This window comes from Miscanthus floridulus, chromosome 11 (assembly GCF_019320115.1).
Source record: "Miscanthus floridulus cultivar M001 chromosome 11, ASM1932011v1, whole genome shotgun sequence".
Taxonomy (NCBI): domain Eukaryota; kingdom Viridiplantae; phylum Streptophyta; class Magnoliopsida; order Poales; family Poaceae; genus Miscanthus; species Miscanthus floridulus.
Window position 1 is genome coordinate 65,871,008 of NC_089590.1, and position 13,191 is coordinate 65,884,198.

Here is a 13,191-nt window from a genome sequence, read left to right on the forward strand (position 1 = left end):
CGGTGGCAGACCTACCCACTGAATGAGCACCTATGGAATAGCGGCATTCCCGCGCTTGACCAATCGGCGCTCAAGTACCTTCCCAGGCAGGGCCGCCGTGGCCTCAATATCAGTAGTAAATGGAAGCTCAGAGAAAACTGGTGTATACGCTGCAACAAAAGGTTTAAGCTGTGAAACATGAAATACATCATGAATCTTACTGTCGTCTAGAAGTTTTAGGCAATAGGCCACCCGCCCAATGCGTTCAGTAACCAGATAGGGCCCAAAATACTTGTAGGACAGTTTAGGGAATGGTCGATTTGCCACGGAACTCTATGTGTACGATTGCAGCTTCAAGAGTACTTGGTCACCCACTTGGAACTCAAGGTCAGTACGATGTTTGTCAGCCATCACCTTGATCCTGTTCTGTGCCCGTGCCAAATTCTCCTTGAGGGCCTTCAAATGGAGTTCCCTGTTCTCTACCAGTTCAGCTACTGTGACTGGTGTTGTCTGTTGTATAATAGGAGCAGCTCCAACCTTTGGATCATAGCCATATAAAGCCTTGAATGGAGAACATCCAAGAGAAGTATGGTAAGTACAATTATACCACAGTTGTGCTAAAGATAGCCAAGAGTGCCAAGTTTTGGGTGAGTCTTGGACAGCACACCGCAGGTACAGTTCAAGACATTGATTGACTCTCTCAGTCTGTCCATCACTCTAGGGATGGTAAGCAGTGCTAAGCTGGAGGTTGACTCGGTAAAGCTTGAAGAGTTCCTTCCAAAAGGCACTAACAAATATGGTGTCTCGATCAGATACAATGGAGTTTGGAAGACCATGAAGCTTGACAATGTTGTCCATGAAAAGCTGAGCTATGGCGGAAGCTGTGTATGGATGTTTAACTGCCACAAAATGAGCAAATTTGGTAAGTCTATCGACTACTACCATGATCACACTGTACCCATTGGATTTAGGTAGGCCTTCTATGAAATCCATAGATATGTCCATCCACACCCCTTTAGGAATTGGGAGAGGCTACAATAGTCCAGGTGGGAGGTGATTAGAATGCTTGGCTTGCTGGCAGATAGAGCACTGCTTAATAAAATCTTCCACGGCCATCTTCATTCCCTTCCAGGCAAAGTGAGTCTTGAGTCGCTGGTATGTTGCTTTAGTACCTGAGTGACCTCCAATAGCGCTGGAATGGAAAGCTGCTATAATCTTTGTCTATAAGGCTGAGTTTTGAGCAATCCAGAGCTTGTTCTTGTACCTGATGACACCATTGTCCAAGCTGTACCCTGCCATATCAGGGCTATGAATAGCCAGTTGGGTCAGCAGCTTCTGGGCCCTTGGATCAGTTGCATAAGAATGAAGTACTTCCTGCAACCAATCAGGTTTGACCATAGAAACAGCCTGTAAGGTGTGGAGGTGAGCCACCCTGGATAGGGCATTGGCTGCCAAGTTGTCCTTCCCTTTTTTATAAACAATTCTAAACTGCAGCCCCATCAGTCTGGTCATGGCCTTCCTTTGCATATCAGAATGCAGGTTCTGTTCCTGGAGATAAGCTAAGGACTTGTGGTCTGTCAAAATAACAAATTCTTGTCTTTGTAGATAGTGTCTTCATCTTTCAACTGCCATAATCAATGCCAAGAACTCTTTCTCATAAATGGAGAGATGTTTGTGCTTTTCCCCCAAGGCTTTGCTAAGAAAAGCAATTGGTTGTCCCTTTTGCATCAAAACTGCCCCAATACCATCTGCACAAGCATCTGTTTCCACAGTGAATGGTTCTTGGAAATTGGGTAGGGTGAGAACTGGAGTATGGGACATAGCAATCTTTAACTCATCAAATGCTGTCTGTGCATTTGGATTCCACTGGAACTGCTTGTGCCTTAATAGATTGGTCAGTGGTTTTGCAATGATGCCATAACCCTTCACAAACTTTCTATAATATCCTGTTAACCCTAGAAAGGCTCTTAGTTCTGTAAAAGTTGTTGGTGTGGGCCAGTGAACCATAGCTGCTGTCTTCTGAGGATTAGTGGCTACCCCATCAGCTGATATAATGTGGCCCAAGTATTCCAACTAGCTTTGAGCAAAGGAGCATTTGGACTGCTTCAAATAAAGCTGATTGGCCAACAGTGTCTGGAGAACCAGCTGTAAATGTGTCTGGTGTTCTTGTAAGGATTTGCTATATATGAGAATATCATCTAAGAACACTAGGACAAATTGCCTCAGAAAAGGTTGAAGAACTTGGTTCATGATGCACTGGAAAGTGGCTGGTGCATTAGTGAGCCCAAATGGCATTACCTTGAACTGATAATGGCCCTGATGTGTTTTGAAAGCAGTCTTGTACTCATCTTTAGGTAACATTCTCACCTGGTGATACCCTGATCTCATGTCCAACTTAGTGAATATTTCTGCTCCAGACAACTCATCAAGAATCTCTTCAATAACTGGCATTGGAAATCTGTTCTTAACAGTCATGTCATTCAACTTTCCGTAGTCCACACAAAAGCGTCAAGACCCATCTTTTTTTTGACTAGGAGGACAGGGGAAGCAAAAGGGCTATGGCTGTGGGTGATTAACCCAGCCAGTAACAGTTTCTGGACCTGCTCTTCTATTTCAGTTTTGTGTTGAGGAGAATAGTGGTAAGGTCTGGCATTGACAGGTATAGCTCCAGGGATGAGTGGGATGGAATGATCATAGCTCCAAGATGGTGGTAGTGTCTGGGGATCACTGAAAACTTGGCTATGTTGATCAAGAATGTGTTGTATAGATGGAGGTGGTTCGGCTGGTGGAAGGTTGGGTGGAGATAAGGTGGCATGGGTGGTTTTTACAATAACAAAAGCCCAACTGTTATTGCCTTTGGTGTCTTTGTATAACTTACTGGCCGATATGGGTTTGGCTTGCAAAGGAGGGGAGATAATGCCCTAGAGCTTAACTGGTTTGTTGTGGATGTGGAACTTGAGAGTTTTGTTGGACCAATCCACCTCCATAGGGCCTTGTTGCTTAAGCCAGTCATAACCCAAGATGGCATCATAAGTAGTCATGTCCAAGACTATCATATCACTGCCTAGAGTATGCCCCTAAATATACCACTGTAAGTTCTTTACTTTGGCTGTAGTAGTCAACATGTCTCCATTAGCCAATCTGACTGTCCTTGTGGGAATTGTTACAGTATCTAACTTGGCCAATTTTACAAAGTTGGAACTGATGAAACTATGTGAACTACCAGAATCTAACAAGGTAAGCATCACTTTATCTTGCACAAGGGCTTTGAGCTTCATAGAGTTGTCAGTATCCATACTAGAGAGTGCATTCAGAGATAAGTGATAGAAATCTTGTGCAAGAGTCTCTTCAATAGCTAGCTGATTCAGCATATCTTCTGTAATTTCCTCTTTGTTTGTGTCTAGATCATTGATAACCAAGGCATGAACTTGAGCCTTGTGACGTTTGGGACAAGTGTCTTGGTGGCCAGGCTCATATTTATCACCACAAGCAAAACACAGATTGTTAGCACGTCTATAATCTCTCAACTGCCTAAGTCTTTGCAGATTGGCATTGTTGGTCTGAGGACTAGGAGTGTCCTGCTTCTGAAACTATGGCTTGGGAGCAGTAGTGTTCCTGTTATATTTGGCCCTGGTTCTCTCTTGGGTTCTCTGCTGGATCTTGGCAATTAGAGCTGCCCTGTCAACTGTGAGTGGGACATGGGGCTCTACCGCTGCTCTGATGTCATCCTTGAGACCGGCTACATAAGCTGAAGCAAAGAAAACCTCATCATAGTGGCTGTTGTGCATGGTAATGTTATATTGCAGTGCTTGAAACGCCAAAGTGTACTCTTCCACGGTACCACTTTGCTTGAGAGCTAGCAGATCAGTGATGGCTGTACGAAAATCATCTATCCCAAACTTGAACAGAACGACTGAACAGAATGCAGTCCAAGAGGGCCAAGTGCGACCCTGTTTGTAGGCTTGCCACCATTTGGCAGCATTGTCCTGTAAATGCATTGTGGCATATGTGACCTTCATCTCCTCTTCGGTCTTGTAGATTCTGAAGTAGTTATCACAGTTGTCCAGCCATATCTTGGGATGGTTGCCATCAAAAGTTGGAAATTGCATCTTGGGAAGTGCATGGCGATGTGTGGAATCCTTCTGGTGATGCTGCTGTCTGTTGGATGGCTCAGTCTTCACTACATAGTCTTTGTGAGCAAAGATGTTGTCAAAATGTGCCTCTTCCGCAGAGCCCAGCGAAATATTCTCTGATTGATGTAGTGCAGCCTCATTCTCCATCTGACGTAGTGTTAGCGAAGCCACTGCTTGTCCATTTGCCTGTACTTGCTTGGATATGAGTTTCTGCTCTGCCTTTGTTTCATCCACACTTTGCTTCAACTGCTGTTGGATCAGACTGATATCATTCATTTGTTTGAACACGAGGTCGAAATTGTCCATGACTTGCTCCCAGCGACTCTTTTCATCATCCGTGTTGGTCGACATGGCTTCGAAGATGAACTTGGTCTGAACCGAAGGCTTAGGAGGAGCCGTCGTGAAGAAGTTGAGATACCGTGGACTGACTGGTGTAGTAACCGGTTTGGCCTCTGCCTCCCCAACAATCTACCACACCAGAACTGCAGACTACGCCTGGACGCACGGCACCACCAAGGAATTTTACGCGAGAACTTGTCCCGCAACCCGAGTGTGTGAGCGCGCCCCCGCCAACGCCACCGCAACCCAATCGAGTAAGAATGCTACGGAATTTTACACGGGAACTTGTCCCGCAACCCTCGCAATCCTCGAATGAGTGCCAAAGTAACTCGTATCCGCCGCCGCCTCCAAATCGATGCCGAACTCTAGCCGAGGAAAGATGACGTAGGATTTGGTGGGTGGGAATTGGTGTGTTGTGGATGGGTGGAGATGGAAAATGCAGAGCTCAGGTGAAGTGTTGCCACTGCCGGAGCCGACCCAGTTCAACCCAAAGGAGGGACCTATGGTTCCTTCCGTCGAACACCTCGAGGGCGTTAACGGATATCCCCTGCCCACCGGAATTACGAACTGCAGATCAAGGCGCCCGGTCGTGTTTCGCACTAAGATGGACTGAGCAACTGCTGTGAGGTGGATTGAAGGTAGTAGGTTACCGGATGGAAGAAGTGGCGGCGCCGCTGCGAGGCAGCCGTCGCCGGATAACTAGCGCGAAGAAGAACTGCGGTCGCCCGTCGCCCCCCACGCTGAGGATACACCGTCTCTGATACCAACTGACATGCCCCGTTGCCGCCGGCAGTCGCCGCCGACGTGAGGAGTCCAGAAAGCACCGAGAGATGAGGAAACGGGAAGAGGAATCTTCCTCTTTCACCGATCTTAGATTTCAGAAATTCGATGAGTCTTACAGCGACACAACGCACGCTTAAAACATACCCCTTGGCCTATGGCCCCCATGTCATACTCTATCTATTACATAACTGCTAGAATCCGTCTTCTGGCTTCCTTCACGACTTCCTTGTTTACACCTTCTTCAACTCACGGTGTACCAGGTCTGACAGGCCGACGCACGGACGACACGCGGCGCGCGCGGACTGAGCCCGGTCGGCCACGACCACGCTCCAGCCCGATCAGCTGGCTTTCAGCCGGATTCAAAAGGTGCCCAAAAATACAACTGAAACCTCATTTTCTCCCCACTCTAACTCTCTAACCGGTTGATGATTTTATCAACCAAAAGCTCCTCCCTGTAGTGATACATGAGTGCTACAACTTTTCTTAAAGAATCTTGGTCAAAATCAAACTGTTTTGAGAGATACAAATCCCCGAAGATGGCTACTTTGAAACTGAAAACTGAAAGAGTTCAGTCCAGACATTGGCCAAAATCTGGGAACCTCAAAGACAGCATTGGATTCAAAATTTGGTCCACTATTTGGCTGTGCTAGAGGCCGAACTAGGTCTTGGTAATTAAACAAAAGTTGTTCTAATTAAACTAAACTACAACTCTTATTTAAGGTCAAACATCATGCAATCACCCTATGATATAGATCCACGCAGGTCAAACTAGCATCATGGAAAAATGTCATTTTTAATCAACCAACACTTAGAAACATTTTTAGAGAATCAGATGAACATAAACCCTAGCTCATTTTTTATCCTAAGTTGTTCTAGGTTGTTTAGGTGATCAAGCAATACTTAGTTGCATTACCAAACATCACCAAAAGGGTTGTATAACAACAAAGCATCACATGATCAAATAAATGCATCCACTCAAGATTATGTTCATGCTTATGTGACGCACATGAAAGAGACATGACCAACGTTACTCAAACATATTTTCGAAAAGGGCAACACGAGCAAACAAGCTTTGCTTTTGTCTCCCAAAGTTTAAGTTGGGCCTCATTTTCACAGTTACACTCAACACCTTTGCAATGTTTTGAACTAAAGCTATTGATCATCACTTGGCATCACTTACTTAGTCCAAACTCACTGCTTAAAGACAAACACCTGGGGTGTTACACCATCAGTCACCAACTCCAGCACACATCAATCGGCAATTCGGCATGTTCCTTTAACTACCAACTCCAGCACGTACAAGTCAATCGGCAATTCGGCTAGCAAGTCAGTGATGTTGGACGACTTGACGATCGACGCTCTAACCACTGTCAACTAGGCATAATCGACCTGGTACATATCAATATCATGATATCTAGAGTTGGAGGAAATAACCCAAGTCATTTGTTCGCGCTGAATGATATATATAGAATGCTGAACCAAATTCCTACGCAATGGACCATTTCGTTCACAGGCTTTTTCCATGCATCTGAAATCACAACGGCATTTTCTTCATTTTTTTACATAATAATGGAATATGGTTGTAGACACCCTGGGCACTGCAAAAGGAAAAGTTTGGCATCACTAACCAATTCTAAATCTATAGGTGGCAGAAAACTGCATAGATATTATATAACATACAACATTTTCTCATACTATACACTAGTCATAGTGAGACACCATACAACTCGACATCATATATTACTTAGACATTTGTGATTTGCAGGGGTGCTACACATTGTCTTTCTGAAGGCAGGTGCGGCCGTGCGGGATATACAGTACACACATGACACGGCCAAAAGCCAATAACATTTTTTATTTCTTTTTTTCCACAGGGAGGAGCGATCATGTTCTTGTGTCAATCAGTTTAAAAAGTAGGGAATGACCATACTTCCTGAGAGGAACTCTTGTAACCGGACACGCCTCAAGTTGCCCACTACATTGTTGTTTCTCAGCATTTGCCTTCCACGTATAGTTCTTGCACTTTGGTGCTCCTCAATTTAGAGGGTGTTTGGATCAAGTGACTAAAATTTAGGAGGTGCCACGTGAGGTATGGGGTGTTTCGATACTAATAAAAAAATAAATTACAGAATCCGTCAATATTCCACAAAATGAATTTATTAAGCCTAATTAACCCGTCATTAGCATATGTTTACTGTAGCACCACATTATCAAATCATGGGCTAATTAGGCTTAAAAGATTTGTCTCGTAAATTAGTCGCAAACTGTGCAATTAGTTTCGTAATTATTCTATATTTAATACTTCATGCATGTATCTAAACATCCTATGGAAACAACGACTAACCAAACACCGCCTTAGCCCGTGTTTAGTTCAAAAAAAGTTCAAAAAAATGCTACAGTACCCATCACATCGAATCTTACGATACGTGCATGGAGCATTAAATGTAGACGAAAAAAAAACTAATTACACAGTTTGGTTGGAAATCGCGAGACGAACGTTTTGAGACTAATTAGTCCATGATTGAACACTAATTGTCAAATAAAAACGAATTGCTACGATAAACAAATTTCACTTTTCAACCAACTAAACACGGGCTTAGTGTCCGTGATGCCATAGGTAGCGGAAACCCAATTAGCAGGAGCAACTGGGCTCAACTGGTCACAATCTGAGCCGAAGCATTGCCAATAGACTGATTGGACATGTTGAGTGTGTTGCAGTGAGGGCACTAGGGGAAGTAGTAGGTTACGTGAGGAAAATTTTCTTTCCTACCCAAGCCTGCAAGTTCATGTACCACGTAGTATCCGATTCACTAATTGCAACATGCAAGGCGGAAACTGAAAGCGCATTTACTTTTCTACTAGGACATTCAGTAATTAGCACACGTACCATATGCATATGGCAGTTGCCAAATACTGGATCCCCCCTGGCAAGCAGGCGCAACAATCTTCGAATCCGGCTTGCTGAATCTTGACTGAAACTGGCTGAAAAACACTGTTCTGGCTGAATTGTTGTGAGGAAAAAACACTGTTCCGGCTGAAAAAAAGCCAAACAAGCCGGTTTGTGGGTAAGCCGAACAGGGACTGTTCGTGAACCCTGATAAGACTTCTGAGGTCTGCATAGCTTCCTTCCATGTCAGCACTCAGCTTCAGTGGAAGCTTTTTGTTGTGTATGAGCAACTGTGGTGCTGCCTTAGCTGCTCCCTATTGCCTCTATTTCCTTGGACCACGTCCATATCGCTACTTCTAGCCTGCGCTGAATCATATGTAGCTTCAATGCTTCATCTCCCATATGTACCTTAAGTCCAGCTTCAGCACCCAGGTGAGACGCCAAAATTGAAGCTGCTACGAGATCAAAAAAAATTGAAGCTGCTACTTCCTTTGCTGCAGGATCAAGGTCATATTTCTGCACATGTTCAAGTTGGTACACCGTACACGCTTCAAATGTAGTTCTATTTTTTTAGTTGTGACAAGAACAAAATACAACCGATACATCAAGTATATGTACAGAAAAAATGTATCAATAGCTTTATACCTGAATAAGCTGCTGCGTCAGGTAATAATTCGTTCCCTGCTTTAGCTCGTCAATAAATTTTTTTATTAGACAAAAGATTTCCCCTGCTTTATTGGCATAAAGCAAAACAGTAACAGTTCAAGCACAGAGCGTATTCTTATGCGCGCCCGCCAAGTTTAAACGAAATCCGGCCTAAGAGCCTAGACGACTACCAACGGCATCCACATGATTATTACAGTTCAGCAACCTCACAGGATCAGATAGAATCACATCGGTTAAGACCAGTTCCAAAGACTGAGAACCCAATATCTCCAATCTTGATGGCGCTCCCCCATCCCAGCAGATTCTTGGCGGTTGATAAGCTTTGTTCTCCAGTTTCTGGATTATCACCTCTACCCACGGTCCCAGCTCTTGGTTGAACATCGGTCTCCATCTCCACAGAAATCTTGCAATCCACACTAGCAGCCCTTTTTCCCCTATCCACTTTAGACCCTGAAAGCATATTTTGTTACGAAAATTCCAAATGCTCCATAAGGCAGCAGATGTAACAACATTAACACGCAGGTGTTTCTTATCAGCAAGCCACATAGTTGCAACAAACTCAAAGTTCCAACAGCCTGAAAGTTCCAGAATCTCAGATAGGATCAACCAGATTCTTTTAGCTACACAACAATCAAAGAAAAGATGGTTCACCGATTCTAATTCGTTACAGAAAACACAAGTTTTGTCAGATACTTCGCTCCTTTTGGCTAGATTGTCCCTAGTTAGGACCCTGTTTTTTGCTAACAACCAAAGGAAGATTTGTACTCTAGGGGGAATCTTTAACTTCCACACAACATGTTCATATACTAGAGTAACTCCTCTATGATTAATAACAGCGTAGAGAGACTGAACCGAAAACTTGCCATTAGAGTTAAAACTCAAGATGATCTGATCACTCACATCATTCAGAGCCACACTTTCAATGATGCTCACAAGTTCAAATCACATGTTCATTAAATTTTCAGAAACAGATCTTCTAAAAGTAAGCCTTAAAACTTGCCCATCCCAAACTTGATTAATCGTTTTGCCTTGTTGTTCATTAATGACATACAGAGGCCAAAATTGTATAGCTAGGCTAGAATTACCAAACCATTGATCCTCCCAAAATCTAACTTTATTACCATCCCCCACTAACCACTTGATCCCCATCCTGGCTGCCTGCAAGGCCCACATGACACCCTTCCAAAAAGGAGAGGTGCCAACATCATTACAGCATAGAATATTAGGATTTTGAGTTCTATATTTATGGTCAACAATCTTTGTCCAAATGGCTTCAGATTGAAGATTATATCTAAAGATCCAGGAACTCAGTAAAGACATGTTCAAATTCCTCAAATCTGGGATACCAAAACCACCTAGCTCTTTCTTCTTAGATAATAATAGGTGATTTGTGAGTTTAGGAACTAGGATAATACAACGGAATAAGTTTGAGGATCGCCTGTAAACTTTACTCTTCACAAAAATATTAAAAAGCAAACAGTAGGGTTAACCATCTAAGGCAATGACTGAAAAAGGCGTGACTTAGTAATTAGAGATTGATAGTACATCGTATTTTCAGTGAGTGGACACTTCTTAAATCCTAGAAAGTTTCTAAATGTAAAGGGAAGTCCTCAATTGTATTGAAGTTCAGGATTACATATACAAAATCTGAAAAATGTTGAGTCACTATCAAGTACCAGAAAATATGATAAATTCAGACAGGATTCTGAGATATTTACACATCCATGTGAATCTTACTACCCTAGAACCACCTTCGTCATAGGTGCAGGCAAGATTCTTAATGTATTTCTATTTCTTTCCACAGTTTTGATTATGCATATTGTTATGATGTCTGCACCTACTGGTTTGAGTGTTGCTGTTTGTCTATTATCTTTTGCCCAGTTTGATGATACAACACCTATGATGTGTAACAAATGCCAGAAAACTTATTTTGGACTTGTATGCTATTCCTAGTGATAGTCGGGCTAGCTAGAAGCATTGACATAGCTAGCAAGTCTGTCGTACATGTTGTGTCTTCGAGCTGCGAGCTAGCGAACTTAAAAGCACGCCTATCGATCGCTAGCTATCAGCAGGAAGTACGCCAGAACAGGCAGAACCACACATATAGCTAGATAGCAAAGTTGTTTCCTAGGCAGCCAAGTGATGGATGTAACTAGATCTCACTTGTCATCGTCTCGTGGATTGGCGGCGGCACCACGGCGGTCGTTCCGAGCGGTCGCGCGGCCGACGGTTCTGGTGATCATGGTGAGCGTGGTGGGCGCTGAAAAATCCTAAATGGCCGGAGAGGGATGAATAGTCTATGAAAATTTCTATAAATACACTAGAGTAAGAGGTTAGTACATTAAATAGTGAAATACAATTTTAATCTAGCTCTGCAAGAGTTGCAAACCACCTATCCAATAATTCTAGTTGCTATGATCACTAGGCACAAACAATGACTATGTCACTGCTCACTAAGAGCTCTCAACAAGTCTTCACTATAGCTCCACTAGGTGATACTAAACTAGCAAACAAACAATCTCTCAAAACTAGTTATACTAAAAAGCTTGTTACAACCACTTTGCAAGTAAGTAAAGGAGTGAGTGGGATGTTTATACTGTTATGTAGAGGGATGGACCAATCACAATATGATCACCAATACAATCACCGGGAGAATACCAATGGCAAGAAACAAGCGATTTTTCTCCCGAGGTTCACGTACTTACCGGCACGCTAGTCTCCGTTGTGTCGACCAACACTTGGTGGTCCGGTGGCTAAGAGGTGTTGCACGAACCTCGTCCACATAATTAGACACTGCAAGAACATACCCACAAGTGAGGTAACTCAATGACACAAGCAATCCGCTAGGGTTACCTTTCGACGCTCCACCGGAGAAGGCACAAGAGTCGTCACAATCAATGGGAGATGGCCACAAACAATCACCAACTCGTGCCAATCCTCCTCCGCTGCTCCAAGCCATCTAGATGGCAGCAACCACCAAGAGTAACATGAAATCCACAGCTCCAACGATCCCCAAGTGCCACTAGATGCAATCACTTAAGCAAATGCACTAGAAATCACTCACAATCTCACTATGATGATGAATCAATAATGGAGATGAGTAGAAGATGTTTGCTTAGGCTCACAAAGATGTCAAGTATGTCAAAGTGTCAAGAGAGTGAGCCCCAAACAGGCCAAACACTATTTATAGAGCCCCTCAAACGAATAGAGCCGTTAGAGTCAAGAGAGGGGGGCTTTGCGCACTGACCGGACGCAGCCCAGCGTCCAATCGCCAGATGGCTGCCACGCGTCACCTCTTTGAACAAGAGCCGCTCGATCTCAACCGTTAAATGACTTAGCACCAACGGCTAAGTGATGACCGGATGCGCCATTAGAAACAACTTGACGCCACGCAATGCAGAGTCTGGTTGAGTACAGAAAGGTTCCAAAGCGTGTTTTTAAGGACCGGACGCGTCTGGTCACTAGGGATCGGACGCGCCCCAAAGTCCGGTCAGTACAAGCCTCGCATAGGGCAGTGACGCCAGCGTACGTCAACGACGACCTGATGCACCCCCTGTGCGTCCGGTCACGTTCCTTCTCCAGCGTTCGATCACAACCTCGCTCTACAGTGTTCTCTGGACAGCATGACCAGACGCACCACAATGTCTGGTGCAATGTTCGGTCAACACACCGCAGCAACCTGTTGGCTAGGGTTTAGTACCGAACGTGCAGGTCCCCTGCGTCCGGTCACTGTCCCCTTCACCTTTTCTTTTTCTAACTTCGTAACCACTTCACCCTTGCTTCTAAATTGCTAACCATAAAGTGTGTAACTTGTGTGCTCGTGTATTAGCATTTTTCCAAGCATATTTTAAGCTTTAATTGTTAGCACACTAGGTCCCTAATGTATATGCAAGAATCATATCACCTAGTGGCACTCGATAACCGCTTAGCCAAAGATTCCCCCTCTTTATAGTACGGCTATCGATCCTAAATATGATCACACTCTCTATAGTGTCTTGATCACCAAAACCAAAACCCTAAGCAATATCTTTGCCTTGATCTCCATAGGGTTTTTGTTTTTCTCTTTCTTCTTTTCTAAGTTGAGCACTTGATCATCTTTTGGTCATCAATATCCACCATGATCAACCTCTTGCTCCACCACTTAGAATGGACTATCCTCTCTTGTCTACATACTTAGCACTTAGGATTAGTCCATAGGTTTCATTAATTATCCACAACCAAACTAGGGCTTTCAGCCACACTGCTCATGGCCACCGTCTGCGGCCGGTTGATGCCATGATGCCATTTAGCGGTGGCAATACCTTGGTGTTATGTGCCGGAAGAAGAACAGGAGCGGTGCAAAGAAGAAGAGCTAAGATGAGTGTATGAGCCGTCGGCGGATCTATTTGGGCCGTCTTGCGCTTT